General features: G+C 36.4%; 1 protein-coding gene across 7 annotated transcripts in view; it reads right to left on the reverse strand.

Moving 5' to 3' along the window:
• The window catches only part of NCOA2 (nuclear receptor coactivator 2), a 307,666-nt gene that overhangs the window by 218,915 nt on the left and 68,470 nt on the right, over positions 1–20,281 (reverse strand). The window contains exon 1 of one of the 7 annotated variants that reach the window (XM_064384267.1): positions 9,261–9,278. The exons of the other annotated variants lie outside the window; for them this stretch is intronic. The gene's annotated coding sequence lies outside the window, so the exon portion shown is untranslated. Of the gene's footprint in view, positions 1–9,260; positions 9,279–20,281 lie in introns of those variants that run through there. 7 annotated transcript variants of the gene reach the window in all.

The raw sequence follows: 20,281 nt of genomic DNA on the forward strand, positions 1-20,281 counted from the left end.
ATCGTGTCTGCCATTAAATATAGGTATACTAATAAATTACAGCTCAATATTTGTGGCATGGTTCTTACTGAAGTCTGCTACTTTCAAGAGTCATTATGCCTCTAGAGCTCTTTCAAGACTATTCATATATGTTAATCCCTATTATAAAGATTTATTGATATTTAATTTAAGATAAACAGTTGTGATTGCTGTAACACATGTAATCGTGACAGAAAACTGTAGATTTCTATATAAGCAAGAATCAATTATTGTATGATTATAAGCAATACCATAAGGGCAATATGAATATTTACTAGTATTATACAAAACAGCACCAAATATTTGGATTTCAGTACAGTTCCTCCTCCAGTACCTACATCCTTGAGAGGTATTTGGAGGTAAAATTCACATAAGTTTTAGAACTCAACAAATCATATTTCAAATATTTACTTCTGCCTCTACTGTATGTGTGATCCTGGGCAAGTTAACCTCCCTCAGCCTTAGTTTCTTCATTTGTAAAATAATACTACAAACCTTGTTAAGTTTTTAAGAGAACAATACAATATATGTAAACTACTTAGGAAAGGGTCTGGCCCATAGTTAAGTGCTTCATAATGACACTGATTACTATAATCACTGTTGAAGTTACAGAGATCAACCAATTCCTAATAATATAGTCAAAAGAGTGAAATGCTCAGGACCTTCAGAAATATTTCAAAGAATTTGTTATCAAGATATTTTTAGACTTGTATTTCTGGTTTCTACAAAGTCCAGATGGTATCTTCTGTCCTACACAAGTTAGGCTGTGTCATAAGACTCTTCTATCAGGTAATTTCTTGACATCTGTGAGAGGCAAGCAGGTATTCCCCCAGTACTTGAAACACTAGTTCTGCCAATTACTGAGTCAGTTTTAACAAATACATAAACTACTCAGGCTGTGCTAAACAATTAGGGAGGCTGTATTAAATTTTTCAACAACTAGTCAGTGAGTATGTACTGAGCCCACTGAGTATGCAGCTGTGTACTAAAAAGCTGGCACACACATCAATAATCAAACGTAATCCCTGCCTGAAAGAGTTTACCATCTAGAGGAAACAAACCAAAAGAAATGTAAAAGAAAATGTAGTATGTTTTAGTATAATGATTGGCTGAAGATGATTTTGCTATGTTTTAAAAATGAGAAAGAATATAATAGATAACTAGATGAGAGGCAGTTATAAATTACAATTTGAATGTTGAATGTTGCAACGGAAGAAAACACATGAACATAGGATGAAACCTAAGTAATTTTCACAGTGAAAAGCAAATTTATTTGAGGTAGGAAAAAATTAGCAAACTTCAAAAAGGTAATTGATATTAAGGATGCTAACAGCCTAATCTGGAAATTTAACAAAATTTTTAAAGAATGATTATTTGATACATTAAGTCCTCTGCTAATTATTCAAGGGGGAGAGATTATTGCCTGGGTATACTTATTACCATAAACCATGTATAAATCAGACTACTGATTATATGATTATAACATTGCTTCACTCAAATATTATCTACCAAACTATCTTTAATAAACTTTCTGACACCTACTATGAGCCTATGTGTTAATTTTCTGGTTGTCTAGAAAAAATGCAGTTTTTTAAATGAACGCCCCAAAAGATCCAAAATTTAAAGAATGATATGTATATACACACACAACTATCCAGTATTATATGGCAGGTTAACATGGAGGGATTTCCAGGACAACCCTGACTCAGTGGGGATGAACATGCTTCCCTGAGCAGTCTGGGGTCCCACTTCCCAGGCCCAGCCCTTCCCCCCACCCATTACTGGTCCCACATACCACCCTAACTGGCTCTGCTACTAGTTTTTCTCTCCCTCTGAAAATAAGTCTTAATAAAAGAATTTATTTTTCAAGACTGACATGTATATGCCTAGGATGCACATGCTAGGATAAAATATACTAAGTAAGCTGGTGATTATTCTACTCCAAATGTCTCTATTTTCTCTATCTTATCAATATATACTTATGTAATCCCTAAAGTTTTGTGACCAAAATGTAATGCAAATTTCATTCATTCATTCTCTAGTTCCTTATGAACTCACCAAGTACTAGGTGCGAGAGGATATAAAAAAAGTTGTATTAATATTTTTGTTTTTTTAATTTTTTTTTTTCTTTGAGACAGGGTCTCACTCTGTTACTCAGGCTGGAGTGCAGTGGTGTGACCAAAGTTCACTGCAATCTCAAACTCGTGGACTTAAGTGATCCTCCTGCTTCAGCCTCCCAGGTTTCTGGGACTATAGGCACATCACTGCACCCAGCTAATTTTTAATTTTCTGTAAAGACAGGGTCTCAGTATGTTGTCAGGGCTGGTCTCAAACTCCTGCCTCAAGCCATCCTCTCAACTTGGCCTCCCAAAAGGCTAGGATTATAGCCATGAGCCATGGTTTCCAACCCCCCACCCAAAAAAAGGATAAAGTCATATAGGATAAACTCTATAGATCAACAACTTTTAAAAGAAAATTAATAACCCTTTCTTACTCCAGGAAGATTGTGCTATCCTTGGAAGTTGTTCCAACAGAAAAAATATTAGGTATTATGTTTCCAAACATGGCCTCATATCTGAAGCAGCTTTCAAATGCAGTCATTCTACCTTTCTCCCTTTAATGAAGTTACCATTCACTCTGATATTAAATTTTCCTTTTTAATATTATAAATGATTTACTTTGGAAATTTTGGAAAATAGAAAAAAGTATAAAATAGAGGAAGAAATATTCACCACCATCACCACCTCCATGAAGTAACTTCTCTTAGATTTTAGCTAATATTTTTTAGTTTATTTCTTTCAGATGTTTTTACTATCCATATCTTTTTTTTTTTTCCAAGACAGAGTCTTGCTCTGTCGCCCAGGCTGGAGTGTAGTGGTGTCCTCTCAGTTCACAGCAACCTCCACCTCCTGGGTTCAAGCAATTTTTCTGCCTCAGCCTCCCAAGTAGCTGGGATTACAGGCACACGCCACCCTGCCCAGCTGATTTTTGTATTCTTACTAGAGACAGGGTTTCACCATGTTGGCCAGGCTGGTCTCGAACTCCTGACCTGGTGATCCGCCTGCCTTGGCCTCCCAAAGTGCTGAGATTACAGGCGTGAGTCACCCTGCCTGGCCCTACTATCCATATGTTTAAACATAATTTACTACTTAGCTATTTGCCCTTACCATTACAGTTATTGCTATCTTGAGAATATGGCATCATTTACCCAACCATTTCTTCCCTGTTAAACAGTGCTGTTTCTATTATTTCATTGTTTACAGAAACTATATGACAAAGATCTTTGTACACAAATGTTCACCTTGTTATGTAATTATTTCCTAGGTATTCCTTGGTCAAAAGATATGCTCAACTGCAAAGCTTCTGCTATATAAAGCCAAATCGACTTTTTGAAAAGTAGCACCAATTTATACCAAAGACTAGTTCCTGAAAAGGCTCTTTCAATCACAATCTAATTAATAAAGGGCAGTCTCTCACTTATTCACTGATTCTTATTTAAAAAGTAGAAAGCAGAAAATAACATTTTTTTTTTTTGAAATGGGATATCACTCTGTTGCCATTACAGTGGCGTAATCTCAGCATACTGCAGCCTCAACCTCCTCTGGCTCAGGTGATCCTCCTAAGTAGCTAGGACTAGAGGTGTGCATCACCTGCCCAGCTATGTTTTGTAGAGATGGGATTTTGCGATGTCACCCAGGCTGGTCTCGAACTCCTGGCCTCAAGCAATCCACCCACTTAGGCCTCCCAAAGTGCTGGGATTACAGCCATGAGCTACTGTGCCTGGCTAAAAATAAGATCTTAACTGCAGTTTTTACTTATACTTTTCATTTAGGAATCTCATCTATTCTTTATAGAGGCTAAAATGAGATCTTGCTCCCCGCCCCGAGAATCGTTGACATGGGTGGCCCATTTACTTGGTCTGCATTCTGATCTTTCTGGCCAGAGCTTCATCATCTGTAACCTCATCACCTCATAAATGAAGGCTATTACCACCAACATTCTAAGTAGCTGACTGCTCTCTTTGGGACACACCTACCATTCTAATAACAGAGGCAGCTCAAATGAGGCCACTAGGAAACTAGCCTGCACTACACCTCACCTCCTCACAAATGGCAATACAAGCCAAAAACACTGAGTTACAGTTTAGTAGTCTTCCACAGAAAACTCCCATAGTTCTTAATAATATGAACATTTATGTCAATTCTTCCTAGTACCTATGATATGGTTCAATAAATAGTATTTTCAAAGTACTCTAGTACATATAATACAAACCATGAGTCTGTGTACATCTATGTGTGAAGTATACATCTTCTTACCCTTAATAATTAAGTAGCTATCATATACATATAAGTCTGTGTATATATGTATATAAAGTACATATGGTCTTACCTTTATTAAGTTCTCCCACATACATGTGAAAGAATACAGGCATTTCACTGTTAGTTCAAAATAGTGACAGCAATGAAATTAATACAAATGAAGCTATGGAAAACTAACCTTTCTGCATTTCTCTTTCTCTCTCTCTCTCTCTCTCTCCCTCCCTCTCTCTCTTTCTCTTGCTCTCTCTCTCTCTCTCTCTCTCACACACACACACACACACAGAGCTATGATTCCTAAAATTAATACAGAAAACGTAAAGTAATTTGGAGGACATGTCTTTTAGAAAACGTAAAACCAGGGAGGTTCACATGAGGAAAACTGATAGCAAATTTTTAATTTCTTACATGATTTATATATGACAAATCATGAAGATCATTGGTCACTGCCTCCAGTAATCTAGTGTTGAGGATTTTAAGATCAAAAGCTAGCAAAGTGTACTTGATCATTACACAGATTCACTCCTAGAGATACTGGTAATTCAATATGCATGATCGTCCAGATGCATAAAGAAGAACAGAAAAGGTAATGAGATATATTCAGCTTTCACTAGTTTTAGCCTTTGAAGTATTGGCAATAGTCTCTAAATTCAACACTAATCTACAAAATGCATAAACAGTCTTTAAAAAAATTAAAAGCCTTACCTTACTGTGGTTCTAATACATAACTTATCTCATGGGTTCTCTAGAAATCGCACTAAGGCCATTCAGTAACTTCACTCATTCCTGTCCCAGTAGTCCTTTACCAGCCACTAATCCACCTCATTGCCTTTGCTTAAGCTTTCCTTGCCTAACTTCAAAGTTTTTCATTCATATTCAAGATTAAGTATATTCCTGACGTTTGCTCAAGGAGATTAATACATTTGGCTTCTGTCAACACTTTCCTTACAACACAGGCACACATGAACAGTCTTGAAATGAACAATCTTCAAATGAGCAACAATCTTGCCTTGTATTCATGTGCATTTTTGAATAATGGCATTAAGGAATATACCTAAAACAAATTAAGTAAAGTGTGCCTGGTAACAACATACTCAACAGAAAGCAAGAATGCATTATGTATCCTCTCCACATAAATATATACCTACATTTATAGATTTGTGAGAAGGCCTGAAATTTTTACAAAATTCATAATCCATTCAAATATTGTCCAAAGGATATCTCATTTTAGTGAGTACCAAAACTGCTTTAATCACTTTAACTGATTCTATTTCAAACATTTATTTTAAGCAACTCTTCAATCCATCCTCTAAAAGTAAAAAATGGTAGCATAAATCACAATACTGAGAGACAACATTAATGTAGTTAAAAGTCAACCAGTTAAACAAAGTAGCAGTACAATCTCACTAGATGACTGTCATCACCTCTAACCAAAACACACAACTAAAACAAAATCAGGGTAAAAACCAACATGGATTTTCAAAGTGGTTTTTAATCTTACTAGAGAAAGCAATCACACAGTAGATATTATAAGTAAACACTGATGTATTAAAAGTTTTAAAACAATGTAGATAGACAGATGGAGAGACAGACAGTCAGATGAGTTTTTAAAGCTACTTTACCTACCAAGAGCTTCCAACAATCTCCTCTCCTTTGGGAAGCAGCATTTTAATGAAACGAACCAACTACATGCATCCCAGAGACTCAACCCACATTTCCTGATTTCTATGACAAAGATTGTCATTAACCTTACCACGATCACCAGGAATGCAGTACCAGTGTGGCCACACTTAAATAAACCTTTCATCTACTTTGAGCAAAACAAAAACACTGTAAAACTGGTATGGCAAGTTACACAACTTAGCACTATTATACATTAGTTTCAGATGAGACCGCCTGACTAATCAGTGTACCTGAGACATATAGAAAAGTTGGAAGACCTGTAAAGGGCACTGAACTTGGAAAACCAAGAACTAATCAATTCAAGCACTTTTTAGCAGAACAGCTGACTATGAGATTATGTAAACCATCAAATGAATAAAATTCTAAGTCCTCTAGATTATACATACCTGCTATATTTTGATGAAAAAAAACCCACTATTTTTCAGCTGTAAAGGTCTTTGCTCAGTTCTTCTACAAGACAATTTGCATATTTCTATGTAAACTGAATACATTCCTGTGACATTCTTGGATACAGTTTTTCTTGTCCTCTCCAAGTCTCCTTTGTAGACATCATTTATAAACTAGATTTTTTGAATAGACATTTACCATATTAAATTCCTTGAATAAATTTCCTTAAATAAAATTCTAAACTAAACAAGTGGTTTCTGCAATACTGAACTTATCTTTATTATAGAAAGAACTCTATTAATATCAGTGATTAAGCAAGCAATCAAGGCTCACTTACAAAAACAGGGATCAAGAGGAAAAAAAACTCAAGACCATGTACACACCTAGTAATCTCTACACATAGAAAATATTTTTCACATTAAATACTTTTTTCATGTTAAAAAATAACTTTTCATTTGCATTTCCCCGGTATCAAACTAGATACCTTCCAGAAAAAATAAAATTAAAAAGAAAGAGAAAAAAGTAGAATAACAACAAGAAATGAAGATGCGGAGCAACCAGAACTTCTGTAACATTGCTCACAGAATATAAACTGGTACAACCACCTGAAAAACTGGTAGTACCTAGTACCTACTAAAGCTCAACATACATACATACATACATACATTATTCGCAAGATCCAGCAATTTTTTTTTTTCTTAGAGACAGAGTCTCACACCCTGTCACCCAGGTTGGAGAGTGCAGTGGCATGATCATAGCTCAATACAGCCTGAAATCCTGGCTCAAATAATCCTCCTGCCTCACCCACCTAACAAGCTAGTACCACAGATACACACCATCATCACTGGCTACTGTTTTTTGGTTTCTTTTTTTGAGACAGGGTCTCACTCAGTAGACCAGGAACGCAGTGGTGCTATCACAGCTCATCGTAGCCCCCAGCGGGTTCAAGCAATCCTTCCACCTCAGCCTCCTGAGTATTTGGGACTACAGACATGAGCCACCACGCCTGGCTTATTTTTTGCCTTTTTGTAGAGATGGGGTTTCACCATGTTGATGGTCTCCAACTCCTGGGCTCAAGTGATCCACCCACCTCAGCTTCCCCAAGTGCTGGGATTACAGGCATGAGCCACCATGTCTGGCCCTTTTTATTTTTTAATTTTTTGTAGACACGTAGTCTCCCTATGTTGCCCAGGCTGGTCTTAAACTCCCAACCTCAAGTCATCCTCCCAAGTGGGTCTCCCAAAATGCTAGCATTACAGGTGTGAGCCCACAAGCCCAGCCAAGACTCAGCAATTTTGATGGGTATACCCAAGAGAAGTGAGGGCTCATGTCCACAAAAAACACATACAGGAATGTTCACAGCAGCTTTATTCATGACAACAAAATAGAACGTGACCCAAGTGTTGATTTATTCATCAACAGGACAAATAAATTTTAATATATTCATATAATGGAATACTACAATGTAAACAAAGGCACTAACGCTATATACTACAACATGCAGAAATCTCACGGATGCAATGCACAGCAAAGAAGCCTGACACAAAATAGTACATCCTATATGATTCAACTTTTATGAAGTTCAAGAACAGGTAAAACTAATCTATGAGGAACAGAGATCTATCTTATAGGGACCAAGGTCACAATAGTGGTTATCTTTGGGGAAACACTAATGGAAAAGAGCATAGGAGAGGGAACCAGGAGTGCTGGAAATATCCTATGTTTTCATCTGGGTAGTATTTACAAAGGTATATACGTATTTATACATATAGAAAAACTCAGATCTGAGTCATATTCATCTTACCACTTACGACTTCCTCACCTTCATTAAGTTATTTAACCTATCTAAACCTAACTTTTTCCAATACAGATGGGAATAATGCCTTTTACACAGGATGGTAAGATTATAAAACACTCAATAAATGATGATGATGATGATGATGATCTGTTTTCTTATTTGCTCCAAGTAAGGAACACAGTGGAATAATGTAGGGGCTGGGTGCAGTGGCTCCTGCCCGTAATCCCAACACTTTGGAAGGCTAACACAGAGGGATCGTTTGAGGCCAGGAATTCAAGACCAGCACAGGCAACATTGAGAGACACCTGCCTCTTCAAAAAATAAAAAGATTAGCCAGGCATGGTGGCATACACCTGTAGTCCCAGTTACTCAGGAGGCTGAGGTGGGAAGATTGCTGGAGCCCAGAAGGTTAAGGCTACAGTGAGCTCCAATCACGCCACTGCACTCCAGCCTGGGTGACAGACACCCTATCTCAAAAAAAAAAAAAAAAAAAAAAGATGAATATCAATAGTAAAAACAATAATTGGCAGTTATAAAAAAAAAAATAAGATACCAGAAATTAAAATTTGGAAAAGTCTTATGTCATAGTACAAAAGTAAAATGCTGAACACGAATTAACAAAAATTCACGTGCGCAATACTTACTGAGTCACGAGAAAAAGACAAATTATGTTTATGCAATCTTAAAAGGTATGATTGGGTGCAATACACTTAGAAAAAAATTGCAGTTGAAGTGGTTAAATAGAATAAAAGCAATTCTAACACCAAGAGCTGGTTATCTTCAGTTATCTGGAAATGGCAGCTATGCAAAGCAAACAGATAAGGAATTAATATATAATATTTCTCTCCTAAACAAAAACTTCCAATTAGCTAATTTGTTTTAAAGCCTCCCATACTTCTATTTACTTAAGACCAGTCAGTACAGAAAATAGTTCTAATATGGAGGAGAAATTTATTTACATCCTGAAATGCTCATATGGCACAGTTTTTAATAATAAAAAGCAAATTCTACATTTACATACAATAACAAATGTATTCTATTTTTAACATATTATTTACTGGGCTTTCTTTTACAATAATGGTCAGAAGTAAAACTGTCGTCTTTTAATCATTTCTGGCACATAGAAATAACAGCATAAAGCTTTCTTTCTAAAACAAAACAAAAAATAGAATCTAACTTTTACGGACAAATGTAATGCCAGAATATTAAAGTAAAAAGTTGAAAATAACATAATAGAGTATAGCACATAATCATAAAAGTAATCATTTTAGTCTTTAAATTTTTAATACAGTTTTTATGCATCCTTGAATTTAATTCAAAATTTTAGCTTGCTGAAATATAAGATGCTACTAAAATTTTTAAGCTAATTTTTTAAATTACTAAAACTGTATAAAATACAGGGTTTTTTTCCTTTTTACAGATCTCTTCAGTAGCCTAAGAATTCATAGCTACAAGTAACAGATATTCCTTCCTTAAGTTAAAATGTCTAAAATTAATGCTATGTATTAATTTATGTGAAACTTTTAAAAATCTAACATTTTGATGTTATTTTAGATCTACATTTTTTTTTTCTGGCATTAAACTGCATACGACCAGAGAAATCAAAGTAAAAGTCAGACTTTAGCCAACTTCATTTTAAGCTAAGCTTTAATTTTCATTTAAGCTTTATCTTTAAATGCTTACATTTAAATTTTCTAAAGCAAAAATCTCATATTCAGTGAAGCAGCAATCAAACATATTGTGAACAAAATAAAATCATTAAGATGTTACAGTCCCAGCAAAGGCTGTATGAATAAATGCAGTTTTTCACATACATAGAGAAACTACACTTTTAAACAATAAACCATGACTTACATCATGACATGAATAAAGATGCTGAAAATGTTCGAATGCAAAGTACCCTCAAGGTCAACAGGATTTTCTTTTATATTCATGTTACATGGGCTCTTTATTAAGGTTTCAAAAACAATACTTATGAAAAGCAGTCACTATGTGATGAGAGAAGCCATTTTAAGACTTGTAAATCAACTATTTTACTAAAAACAAAAGTATACAGTAAACAGTAACTTGAATTAGAAGTGGTTGGGGAAGAAGCCAACACAATTGCTTGTAGCTAAAACTGGACAAAGTAAATACATTTTTTTAAATCTCTAGGAATTTTTAAAAAGAGGCAAGTCAACTTTTTCAGTTAAAAAGCAACTACATTTGTGTTTGAGCAGAGACTATCTGTGCCAAGTTTAGCCCACTGTGAATTAAAATGGCTATATTTGTAAGCAGGTTTAAAACTATGCTTAATAATTAAAAGAAAACCACCTATACTTGAATATGTTCTACAACACTACAATATTTTATAATATATTTCTGAGTCTAGTTAAAGAATGCTGCTCTGTCTAAAACATTTTCCCAACTTATTCCTAATTCTAAACAGAAAAATGGGTGTTTTTCTGTGGAAGTTGGTAGAAAAGTCTGCCAAAATCCCCTTTGACTATTTTAGTCACAAATTTTGCTACTGCTGTTGTTTTTTAGGTGGGAGTGGGGAGTGGAGCCTTTCATAAAGGTGCTTCATAATGTGTATGAATATGTATTCAGATGTATTACAACTTAAATAGATTTTTAATAGCAAATTTCGATGCTTATATCAAATTATTTTTTTCCATTTTAAATAATTCACAAGTGACCAACACTTGCTTTCTTGGCCTGATTACTCTAAGCCTATTTAATCTTTAAAGATCAAACTCCAGGAGTCCATAGTTCAGAGAAACACATGCTTTATGAAAGCTGGGATGTGGTTGCTTAATACAGAGAAGAATAAAGCACTGAAGTTATCCCACAGTGGAGACAGGAAATAAATTATTTTTATTTATGGAGTACAATGCCTAGAACTTTATAGTCATTAACTCCAGTCATCAGTTCAGGCGAAAGGTAAATATGATTACCTTCATTTTACAAACAGACTGAGAAAACTGGGATTTCTCAGTTTCTGAGATAACTTTCCTGCGGTCTCCTTGATAGTGGCAAAGCAAAGATTCAAACTTATGATTTCATTTTCCAAGTTCCATTCTCTTTTTATACTGCCTTCATCCACTCCAATATGTATTTGCAGCATTTATCAAAGAGCTGGCTGGGCCGATCTTTTCCAGCTGCTTGCAGGGCATGTTCAAAGACTGAACTTTTTTGGGGGCAGACCTGAATCAATTTAAAAACTCAAATTTAAACTGAACCAAGTCCAGAACGCTCTGAAGCATTCACCATTACACCAATGGGTACCTTGGGGTACCAGTGCTGTCCCATCATCCTACAGCTACATCAGTCCCAGACTCCCAATAGCAGCCACTGCTACTGAAGTAGAAGGTTTCCTGAATTCTGCCAGCACTGGGCAGTCCTGGGCACTGGCCTAGAGATTAAGCCTCTTGCTTCGTAAGAGCAATCATTGCCTTGCTCCAACACTGCCATGAATAACTTGTTGGGTTAGATTCTCTTTCACACTCTGTTAGACAACATGAATACACATCAGTAGCAAAAAATTGACACAAACTTTCAAATTTTAACAAGATTTGCTGTTTACCAAGGCATGGAAGTGTGAGAACCACTGGCCTAGGCACACCTGTGGAAACAGCCAAAAAAGCCAGTACACGTTAATGGTGACCATTACTTACACTTGTCAATTTACCAGTCCTAAGAGCCACCCAAGACCCTCCATCAGCTTGCTCTAGCAAAGATTTTTCACCCAGGCTATTTCATGACAATGCCCCTTGCCTGAGCAATACGACATACCTATTTTCTAAGAGTGGGTAACACTGGCCAGTTATATTGTCAAGCAATAAATGCTCTGCAAATAAAATATGCACATTAATTGTTAATTACCCTCCTTTCCTTCACTTCAGATTAATCTTCTCCTCTTTCGGTATCTGCTGCTACTACTACCTTAGTCCAGATCTCCATATTTTCACTCTTCAATAGCCTTTCAACTAACCAGTCTCTTATGTATACAATTCACTCTACAAACTGCTACCTACCTGAAAAAACTGCTCAGAACTCTTTCAATAGCACTATATTGTGAACTCAAATTTTAACCCCTTTGCCTAACTTTTAAGACTAAATTTATATCCTCCTTATTTATTTATCCAAGCTAATGTCCTATTTCAGATGGAAACCAAAGAATCAAATCAGCCATATCATTAAACAATCCCAGAATGGCCCATATCAACCCTTATGCTTCCTAACACAGCAACTGTTGGCTTGACTTCTGCTGGTGTCAATGCACTGTCTTTCTACACTTTAAAACTTTCAGCAGTTCTCCCACTGTTTGCATAGCTAAGTTCCAACTTTTTAACATGACTTCTGAACTTCTCTATAAGCTGGCCCTAAATTACCTTTGCTACCTTATTCTTCCTGCAACCAACATGCATCCTATTCTCTGATGATACTGAGCTCTGTGCCCTTCCTAGTAGAGACCACCCTGGACTTCCCTGTGTCTATGTCATGTGCTCACCCTGAATCTGTGTCTTTATTAACTCTACCCATTAACATCCTTCCTCTCTTTCAAAGTTCTGCTCCTACTTCTTTAGGACCTTCCCTGGTCTAGAGAATTCCATCCCTCTAGTCTATGTACAATGTTCTTGATACTGCCTATCAGACTCGACTCTCTGTCTTGCATTTTAGTTATACTGGTCCACGTTTCTTATCTTGCCTATTAGACCATGAAACTCCTAAGGGAAGGGGATTGCAGTCTTATCCTTCCATCAATCCTAACAACTCACAGCACAGAGCCTTCCTCGAAATACCAGTTATAATATGATCCTTGACAGAAGCCATCAAATACTCTACCTGGTAGATGTGGTGAGAAATGAAATAGAAACAAAATGACCAAACTTCAATTATCAAACAGTAGAGACAGAAAAAAAAAGTGGAAACTGATAGCAGCTCTTAGTAATATTCATTTTGCTCTGGTCAGATTCTCTCTCCCTGGCCAGGCACAGTGGCTCGCACTTGCAATCCCAGCACTTTGGGAGGCCAAGGTGGGCAGATCACCTGGGGTCCGGAGTTTGAGACCAGTCTGGCCAACACTGAAACCTTGTCTCTATGAAAATTAGCAGGACGTGGTGGTGCATGCCTATAATCCCAGCTACTTGGGAAGCTGAGGCAGGAGAATCCCTTGAACCTGAGAGGTGGAGGTTGCAGTGAGTCAAGATTGTTCCACGGCACTCCAGCCTGAGCGACAGAACGAAACTCCGTCTCAAAAAAAAAATCTCTCCCTGTGACTGTTTTCTCAGTCACAGAATCTAGACATGTTTGATTCATTTCTGCTTCCATGATCTCTGCTCACACTGCCCCCATACTGGCTTTTCCCTTTGTTCAACTTCCACAATATGTTTTTTCTGAATTGATACAAACACATCCACAAAGGTACCACAAAAGCAGAACTGAGCTGGTTTTTTTCTTTTTGTCTACTGAAACAACACACTACAATAGCTAAACAGATTTTACACCAAATCTGAAGGGCCTGTTTTTTTGTGTGACAAAATACACATAACAAAAATTTATCATCATTCTGTTTAAATGGACAGTTCAGTTACTGCTAAGCACATTCACACTGTTGTGCAACCAATCTCCAGGACTATTTTCACCTTGTAAAACTAAAATTCTATACCAACTAAAAAACTGCCCATTGCCCCTGTCCCCTACTCCTGGCAACCACTCTTTTATTTTATCTCTATGTATTCGACTACTCTCAGTACTTCATAAGGGTAGAATCATACACTACAGTCTGTGTCACTTAATGATAGGGATACCTTCCGAGAAATGCACTGTTAGGTGATTTCATCATTTTGTGAACACCGTAGACCATATTTACACAAACCTAGATGGTGGAGCCTGCTATACACTGAGGCTGTATGGTATAGCCTATTGCTCCCAGGCCACAAACCTGTACAGCATGCCACTGTACCAAATATTGCGGGCAACTGCAAAACAGTGGCAAATATTTGTGTCTCTAAACATACATAAATATAGAAAAGACACAGTAAAAATATTTTCTGAAAGATTTTTTTTAATGGGATAGAAGATTTTTTAAAAATGATATACCTGTATAGGGCTCTTACAATGAATGGAGCTTGCAGGACTGAAAGATGCTGGGCGAGTCAGTGGGTGAGTACTGAGTGAACAAGGATGCCTAGGACATTACTGTGAACTTTTATGCAACTGGCAGCATGGTAGGTTTGTTTACACCAGCATCATCACAAACATGTGAATTACACACTGGGCTAAGACATACTGACAGCTACAATGGCACTAGATGATAGAAATTTTTAAGTACCTTTATAATCTTATGGGACCACCGTCAAATATATGATCTGTCACTGACTGAAACATCACTATGTGGTACATGGGTGTATTTGTCCTTCTGTGACTGGCTTACTTCACTTTGCCAGTTCACCCATGTTACATGTATCAGAATTTCCTTCCTTTTTAAAGGTAAGTAATGTTTAATTATACGTATGTATTAGTCCATTTTTACACTACTATAAAGAAACTGGATAATTTATAAAGAAAAGAGGTTTAATTGAATCACAGTTCTGCATGGGGAGGCCTCAGGAAACTTACAATCATTGTGGAAGGTGATGGGGAAGGAAGGCACATCTTACATACTGGCGGGAAACAGAGAGAGAAAGAACAAGGGGGGGAATGCCACAAAACAACCAGATCTCATGAGAATTCACTATTGCAGGAACTACGGGGGGAAATCCACCCCCATGATCCAACCACCTCCCAACCAGGCCCCTCCTCTGACGTGTGGGGATTACAATTCCAGATGAGATTTGGACAGGATACAGTGCAAAACCAAATCAATGTATATACCACATTCTGCTTATCCATTCATCCACTGATGGACACGTGGGTTGCTTCTACCTTTGGGCTATTGTGAATAATGGTGCTATGAATACATGTGTCCACTCTGGAGGGGCCGTGTGAAGAGGGGAGAGGACGAGGGCACTGCAATGGAAAAGAAAGTCATCTTCCAAAGCAGCAAAAGATAAGACACAGTAAGTGTCCCACAAATCTTTATAAATAAAAATTTGTCTCCGTCAGTATATATAGTGTATTTATAAAGATGCCATGGACCAGGAACACTCACTAAACAAAGGAGTGCTAAAATAAACTCATTAATGTTTTTGAATACCTGGTATGGACTGAATATTGATAACTCTAAGTGTCTGTACACACAATTTAGCCTACTCAGCATTGCTGAGGAGTATATGTCTGTCTGTGTGCGTGTGCATGCACGCACGTACAGCTGCCACACTGCTGGCCTCCCAAACATCAAGAAGAGCAAGAATGTAAAAAGTAACTCCTGCTAGCACGCCCCTCCCGAGGTCCCTTGTCTGTCAGAGAAACCTTGAGAGGAAAGAGTCTCACAAAGGAAAGAATTTGGACTCAACTTTCCAAGAGAAATTTTTCTGGATAGGCAATTGATGACAGTGGTTAAGATCACAAATTCAGGAGGCAGACTGCTGAGCCTCGAACAGTGGCTCTATATATAATAGCTGTGGAAACTTAGGCAAGTTACCCAGCCTCTGTGTAACTTGTATAACTCTGCCACGTGTAACAGTGAAAACAGTCAAAACCCCTTCACGGTGTTTCTTTCAAGTTTAAGTAAATGAATCAGTATTAATAAAGCACTTAGAACAATGTCTAGCCCACTGTAAGCACTACACAAGTTTTTATAAAAGAAATGAGGCTAACACTGATCACAAAATTGGGAATAATACACTCCTCAGCAAATGCTAAAGAACTGAAGTCATAACAAACAGTCTCTCAGACCACAGCACAATCAAATTAGAACTCAAGATTAAGAAATTCACTCAAAACCACACAACTACATGGAAATTCAACAATCTACTTCTGAATGACTCTGGGTAAATAATGAAATTAAGGCAGAAATCAAGAAGTTCTTGAAACTAATGAGAACAAAGAGATAACATACTAAAATCTCTCGGATGCAGCAACAGCAGTGTTAAGAGGGAAATTCATAGCACTAAATGACCATAACAAAAAGCTAGAAAGATCTCAAGTTAACAACCTAACATCACAACTAAAAGAACTAGAGAACCAAGAGCAAACAAACCCCAAAGCTAGCAGAAGACAAGAAATAACCAAGATCATAGCTGAACTGAAGGAGACAGAGACACAAAAACCCCTTAAAAAAATAAATCAACCAATCCAGGAGGTGGTTTATTGAAAATATTAATAAAATAGATAGACTGCTAGCTAGACTAATAAAGAAGAAAAGAGAGAAGAATCAAATAAGCACAATCAGAAAAATAAGGGGATTATCACGACAGACCCCAAAGAAATACAAATAACCATTAGAGAATACTATAAACAATTCTATGCACATAAACTAGAAAATCTAGAAAAAATGGATAAATTCCTGGACACATACACACTCCCATGACTGAATCAGAAAGAAACTGAACCCCTGAATAGACCAATAACGAATTCTTAAATTGAGGCAGTAATAAATAGCCTACCAACAAAAAGAGGCCCAGGACCAGAAAGATTCACAGCTGAATTCTATCAGAGGTACAAAAAAGAGTTGGTACCATTTCTACTGAAACTATTTCAAAAAATTGAAAAGGACGGACTCCTCCCTAACTCATTCTACAAGGCCAGCATCATCCTGATACCAAAACTTGGCAGAGATACCAAAACAAGAGAAAACTTCAGGCCAATATCCTTGATGAACATCAATGCAAAAACCCTCAATAAAATACTGGCAAACTGAATTGAGAAGCACACCAAAAACCTTATCCACCAGGATCAAGGTGGTTTTAAGGTAGGCTTCATCTCCAGCATGCAAGGTTGGTTCAATATACACAAATCAGTAAATGTGATTCACCACATAAACAGCACTAAAGACAAAAACCACATGATTATTTCAATACATGCAGAAAAGGCCTCCAATAAAATTCAACATCCCTCCATGTTAAAAACTCTGAATAAACTAGGTACTGAAGGAACATACCTCAAAATAATAAGAGCCATATATGATAGACTCACAGACAGTAACATACTGGAAGCATGATACCATTGGCATTCTTCACAGAATTAGAAAGAAAAAAACTATTTTAAAATTTATATGGAACCAAAAAAGAGCCCAAATAGCCAAGATAATCCTAAGCAAAAAGAACAAAGCTGGAGGCATCACACTACCCAATTTCAAACTATACTACAAGGCTACAGTAACGAAAACAGCATGGTACTGATACAAAACCAGACACATAGACCAATGGAACAGAATAGAACCCAGTAATACAACCACACACCTACAACCATCTGATCTTCAACAAACCTGACAAAAACATGCAATGGGGAAAAGATTCCCGTTTAATAAATGGTGCTTGGGAGAACTGGCTAGCCATATGCAGAAAATTGAAACTGGATCCCTTCCTTACACCTTATATAAAAATTAACTCAAGATGGATTGAAGACTTAAATGTAAAAATAAATTAAATAAATAAATAAAAAGACCTAAATGTAAAACCCAAAACTATAAAAATCCTAGAAGAATATCTAGGCAATACCATTCAGGACATAAGCCTGGCAAAGATTTCATGATGAAAACGCCAAAAGCAATTGCAACAAAAGCAAAAATTGACAAATGGGATCTAATTAAATTAAAGAGCTTCTGCACAGAAAAAGAAACTACCATCAGAGTAAACAGGCAACCTACAGAATGGGAGAAAATTTTTGTAATCTATTTATCTGACAAAGGTCTGATATCGAGAGTCTACAAAGAACTCAAATTTACAAGAAAAAAAAAATCCCATTTTAAAAAGTGGAGAAGGGACATGAACAGACACTTCTCAAAAGAAGACATACATGCAGCCAACAAATGAATGGAAAAAAGCTCAGCATCACTGATCATTAGAGAAATGCAAATCAAAACCGCAATGAGATAAGATACCATCTCACATCAGTCAGAATGACTATTATTAAAAAGTCAAAACCAGCAAATGCTGGCAAGGCTGAAGAGAAAAATGCTTTTACACTATTGGTGGTAGTGTAAATTAGTTCAACCATTGTGGAAGACAGTGTGGCCGATTTCTCAAAGACCTAGAGTCAGAAATACCATTTGACCCAGCAATCCCACTATTGGGTGTATACCCAAAGGAATATAAATCATTTTATTATAAAGATACATCTATGCCTATGTTCACTGGAGTACTATTCACAATAGCAAAGACATGGAATCAACATAAATGTCTATCAAAGATAGACTGGATAAAGAAAATATGATACATATAAACCATGGAATACTATACAGCCATAAAAAGGAACAAGATCATATCCTTTGCAGGAATATGGATGGACATGGAAGTTAACATCCTCAGCAAACTAACACAAGAACAGAAAACCAAATATCACATGTTTTTGTAGGTGGAAGCTGAATGATGAGAACAAATGGACACATGGTGGGGAATAATACACACTGGGCCTGATGGGGGTAGTGGGGTGCATCTGGAAAAATAGCTAATGAATGCTGAGCTTAATACCTAGGTGATCGGATGATCTGCACAGAAACTACCATGGCAGATGTTTACCTACGTAACAAACCTGCACATCCTGCACATGTACCCCTGAATTTAAAATAAAAGTTGAAGAAAAAACAAGAAATGAGTAGGCTTGGCTTGGTGGCTCAATGCTTATAATCCCAGCACTTTGGGAGGCCAAGGTAGGAGGATTGCTTGAGGTCACAAGTTCAAGACCCTGTATGAGCAACATAGTGAGACCCTATCTCTATAAAAACTTTGAAAATTAGCCAAGTATGGTGGCACATGCCAGCATGTGCCTGTAATCCCCGCTACTTGGGAAGTGGGAGGATCACTTAAGCCCAGAAGTTTGAGGTTACAATGAGCTATGATCGTGCCACTGCACTCCGGCCTGGGTGACAGAGCAAGACCCTGCCTCAAAACAAGTAAGTAAATAAAAATAAATCAGTAGTTAAAATTCTATGAAACTAGCCAACATTACAAAGGCACAGTCAATGAAGTCTTGCTGCCTCGATCAATTTTTAAACATGTTCCTTCCTCAATATACACATGCAAAGCCAAACAATTTAATTGTCCATAACCAAAGTCAGTAAAACTGTCTTGCAATGACACATGCCTGAGAGGAAAAGTAACTTAATTGCTTTGTTAATTAGCAATGAATTTTGTTTTAAGAAAGACAACAGATATTACTCATAAATGCTTTTAGTTAGTACTTAAAATATTACTTACTGGCTTGTTTATACTCTTTTAATGAGTAAATTCTAAATTTTAGTGTAACAAAATATTAGGGATAAGCTACATAATTTTCCATAATACTGGCAATACAAAAGGAAAAAAAGAAAGACCTCAGGATGAATTTTCCAATACTTAAATGCATTCCGTGTTCAATACCATGTTGTCTACTCAATGTATTTTGTGCAAATGCCACACTTCATACAAAACCTTTTTCAATACAGATCTCTTTTTATCTATGACAACTTCTGAATATAACTAATTAAAAAGCTCTGAGGATTCTTTTCTCCTAAAAATAAATTTCTAAACTTTTAGAAAATGCTGCTAGGATTTGATGTATTTTAAAAATTTGTTAGCTGCACTACAGAACTCAATAATACATCTAATACTTCACAAGAGCTGATATTATATGCATAAGTAATTCAGACAACTAACCACTTCTAAATGAGTTATCTGTTTTGACAAACAAATGACATTAAGGTTCTCATAGTTTTAAAATTCAAAATATCTGGATTATTTAAATTAACTACACTAAGCAATTACTTTCAGGATCTTGAAAATTAAAATAATAGGAAGCAAAACAAAACAATAAACCCTAAAGCAGTCCTTTGAGGCCTGTAGAAATCAAAGCTTCTCTTACTAAGTAGCTTTTACAAGTCAACTTTGAAGTTTTCAGAAAATTCAAAAGAATTCTATAAATTATAATCCTGAAAATTTAAAACATAAAATATTGCTTTTTGTTCCCTCTAATGTTTATACCAATGCAAATTAAATTACTTTCATGTTAAAACATT

The sequence above is a fragment of the Aotus nancymaae genome, unplaced genomic scaffold (assembly GCF_030222135.1).
Source record: "Aotus nancymaae isolate 86718 unplaced genomic scaffold, 86718_ANA_hifiasm-v0.15.2.pri h1tg000036l, whole genome shotgun sequence".
Taxonomy (NCBI): Eukaryota; Metazoa; Chordata; class Mammalia; order Primates; family Aotidae; genus Aotus; species Aotus nancymaae.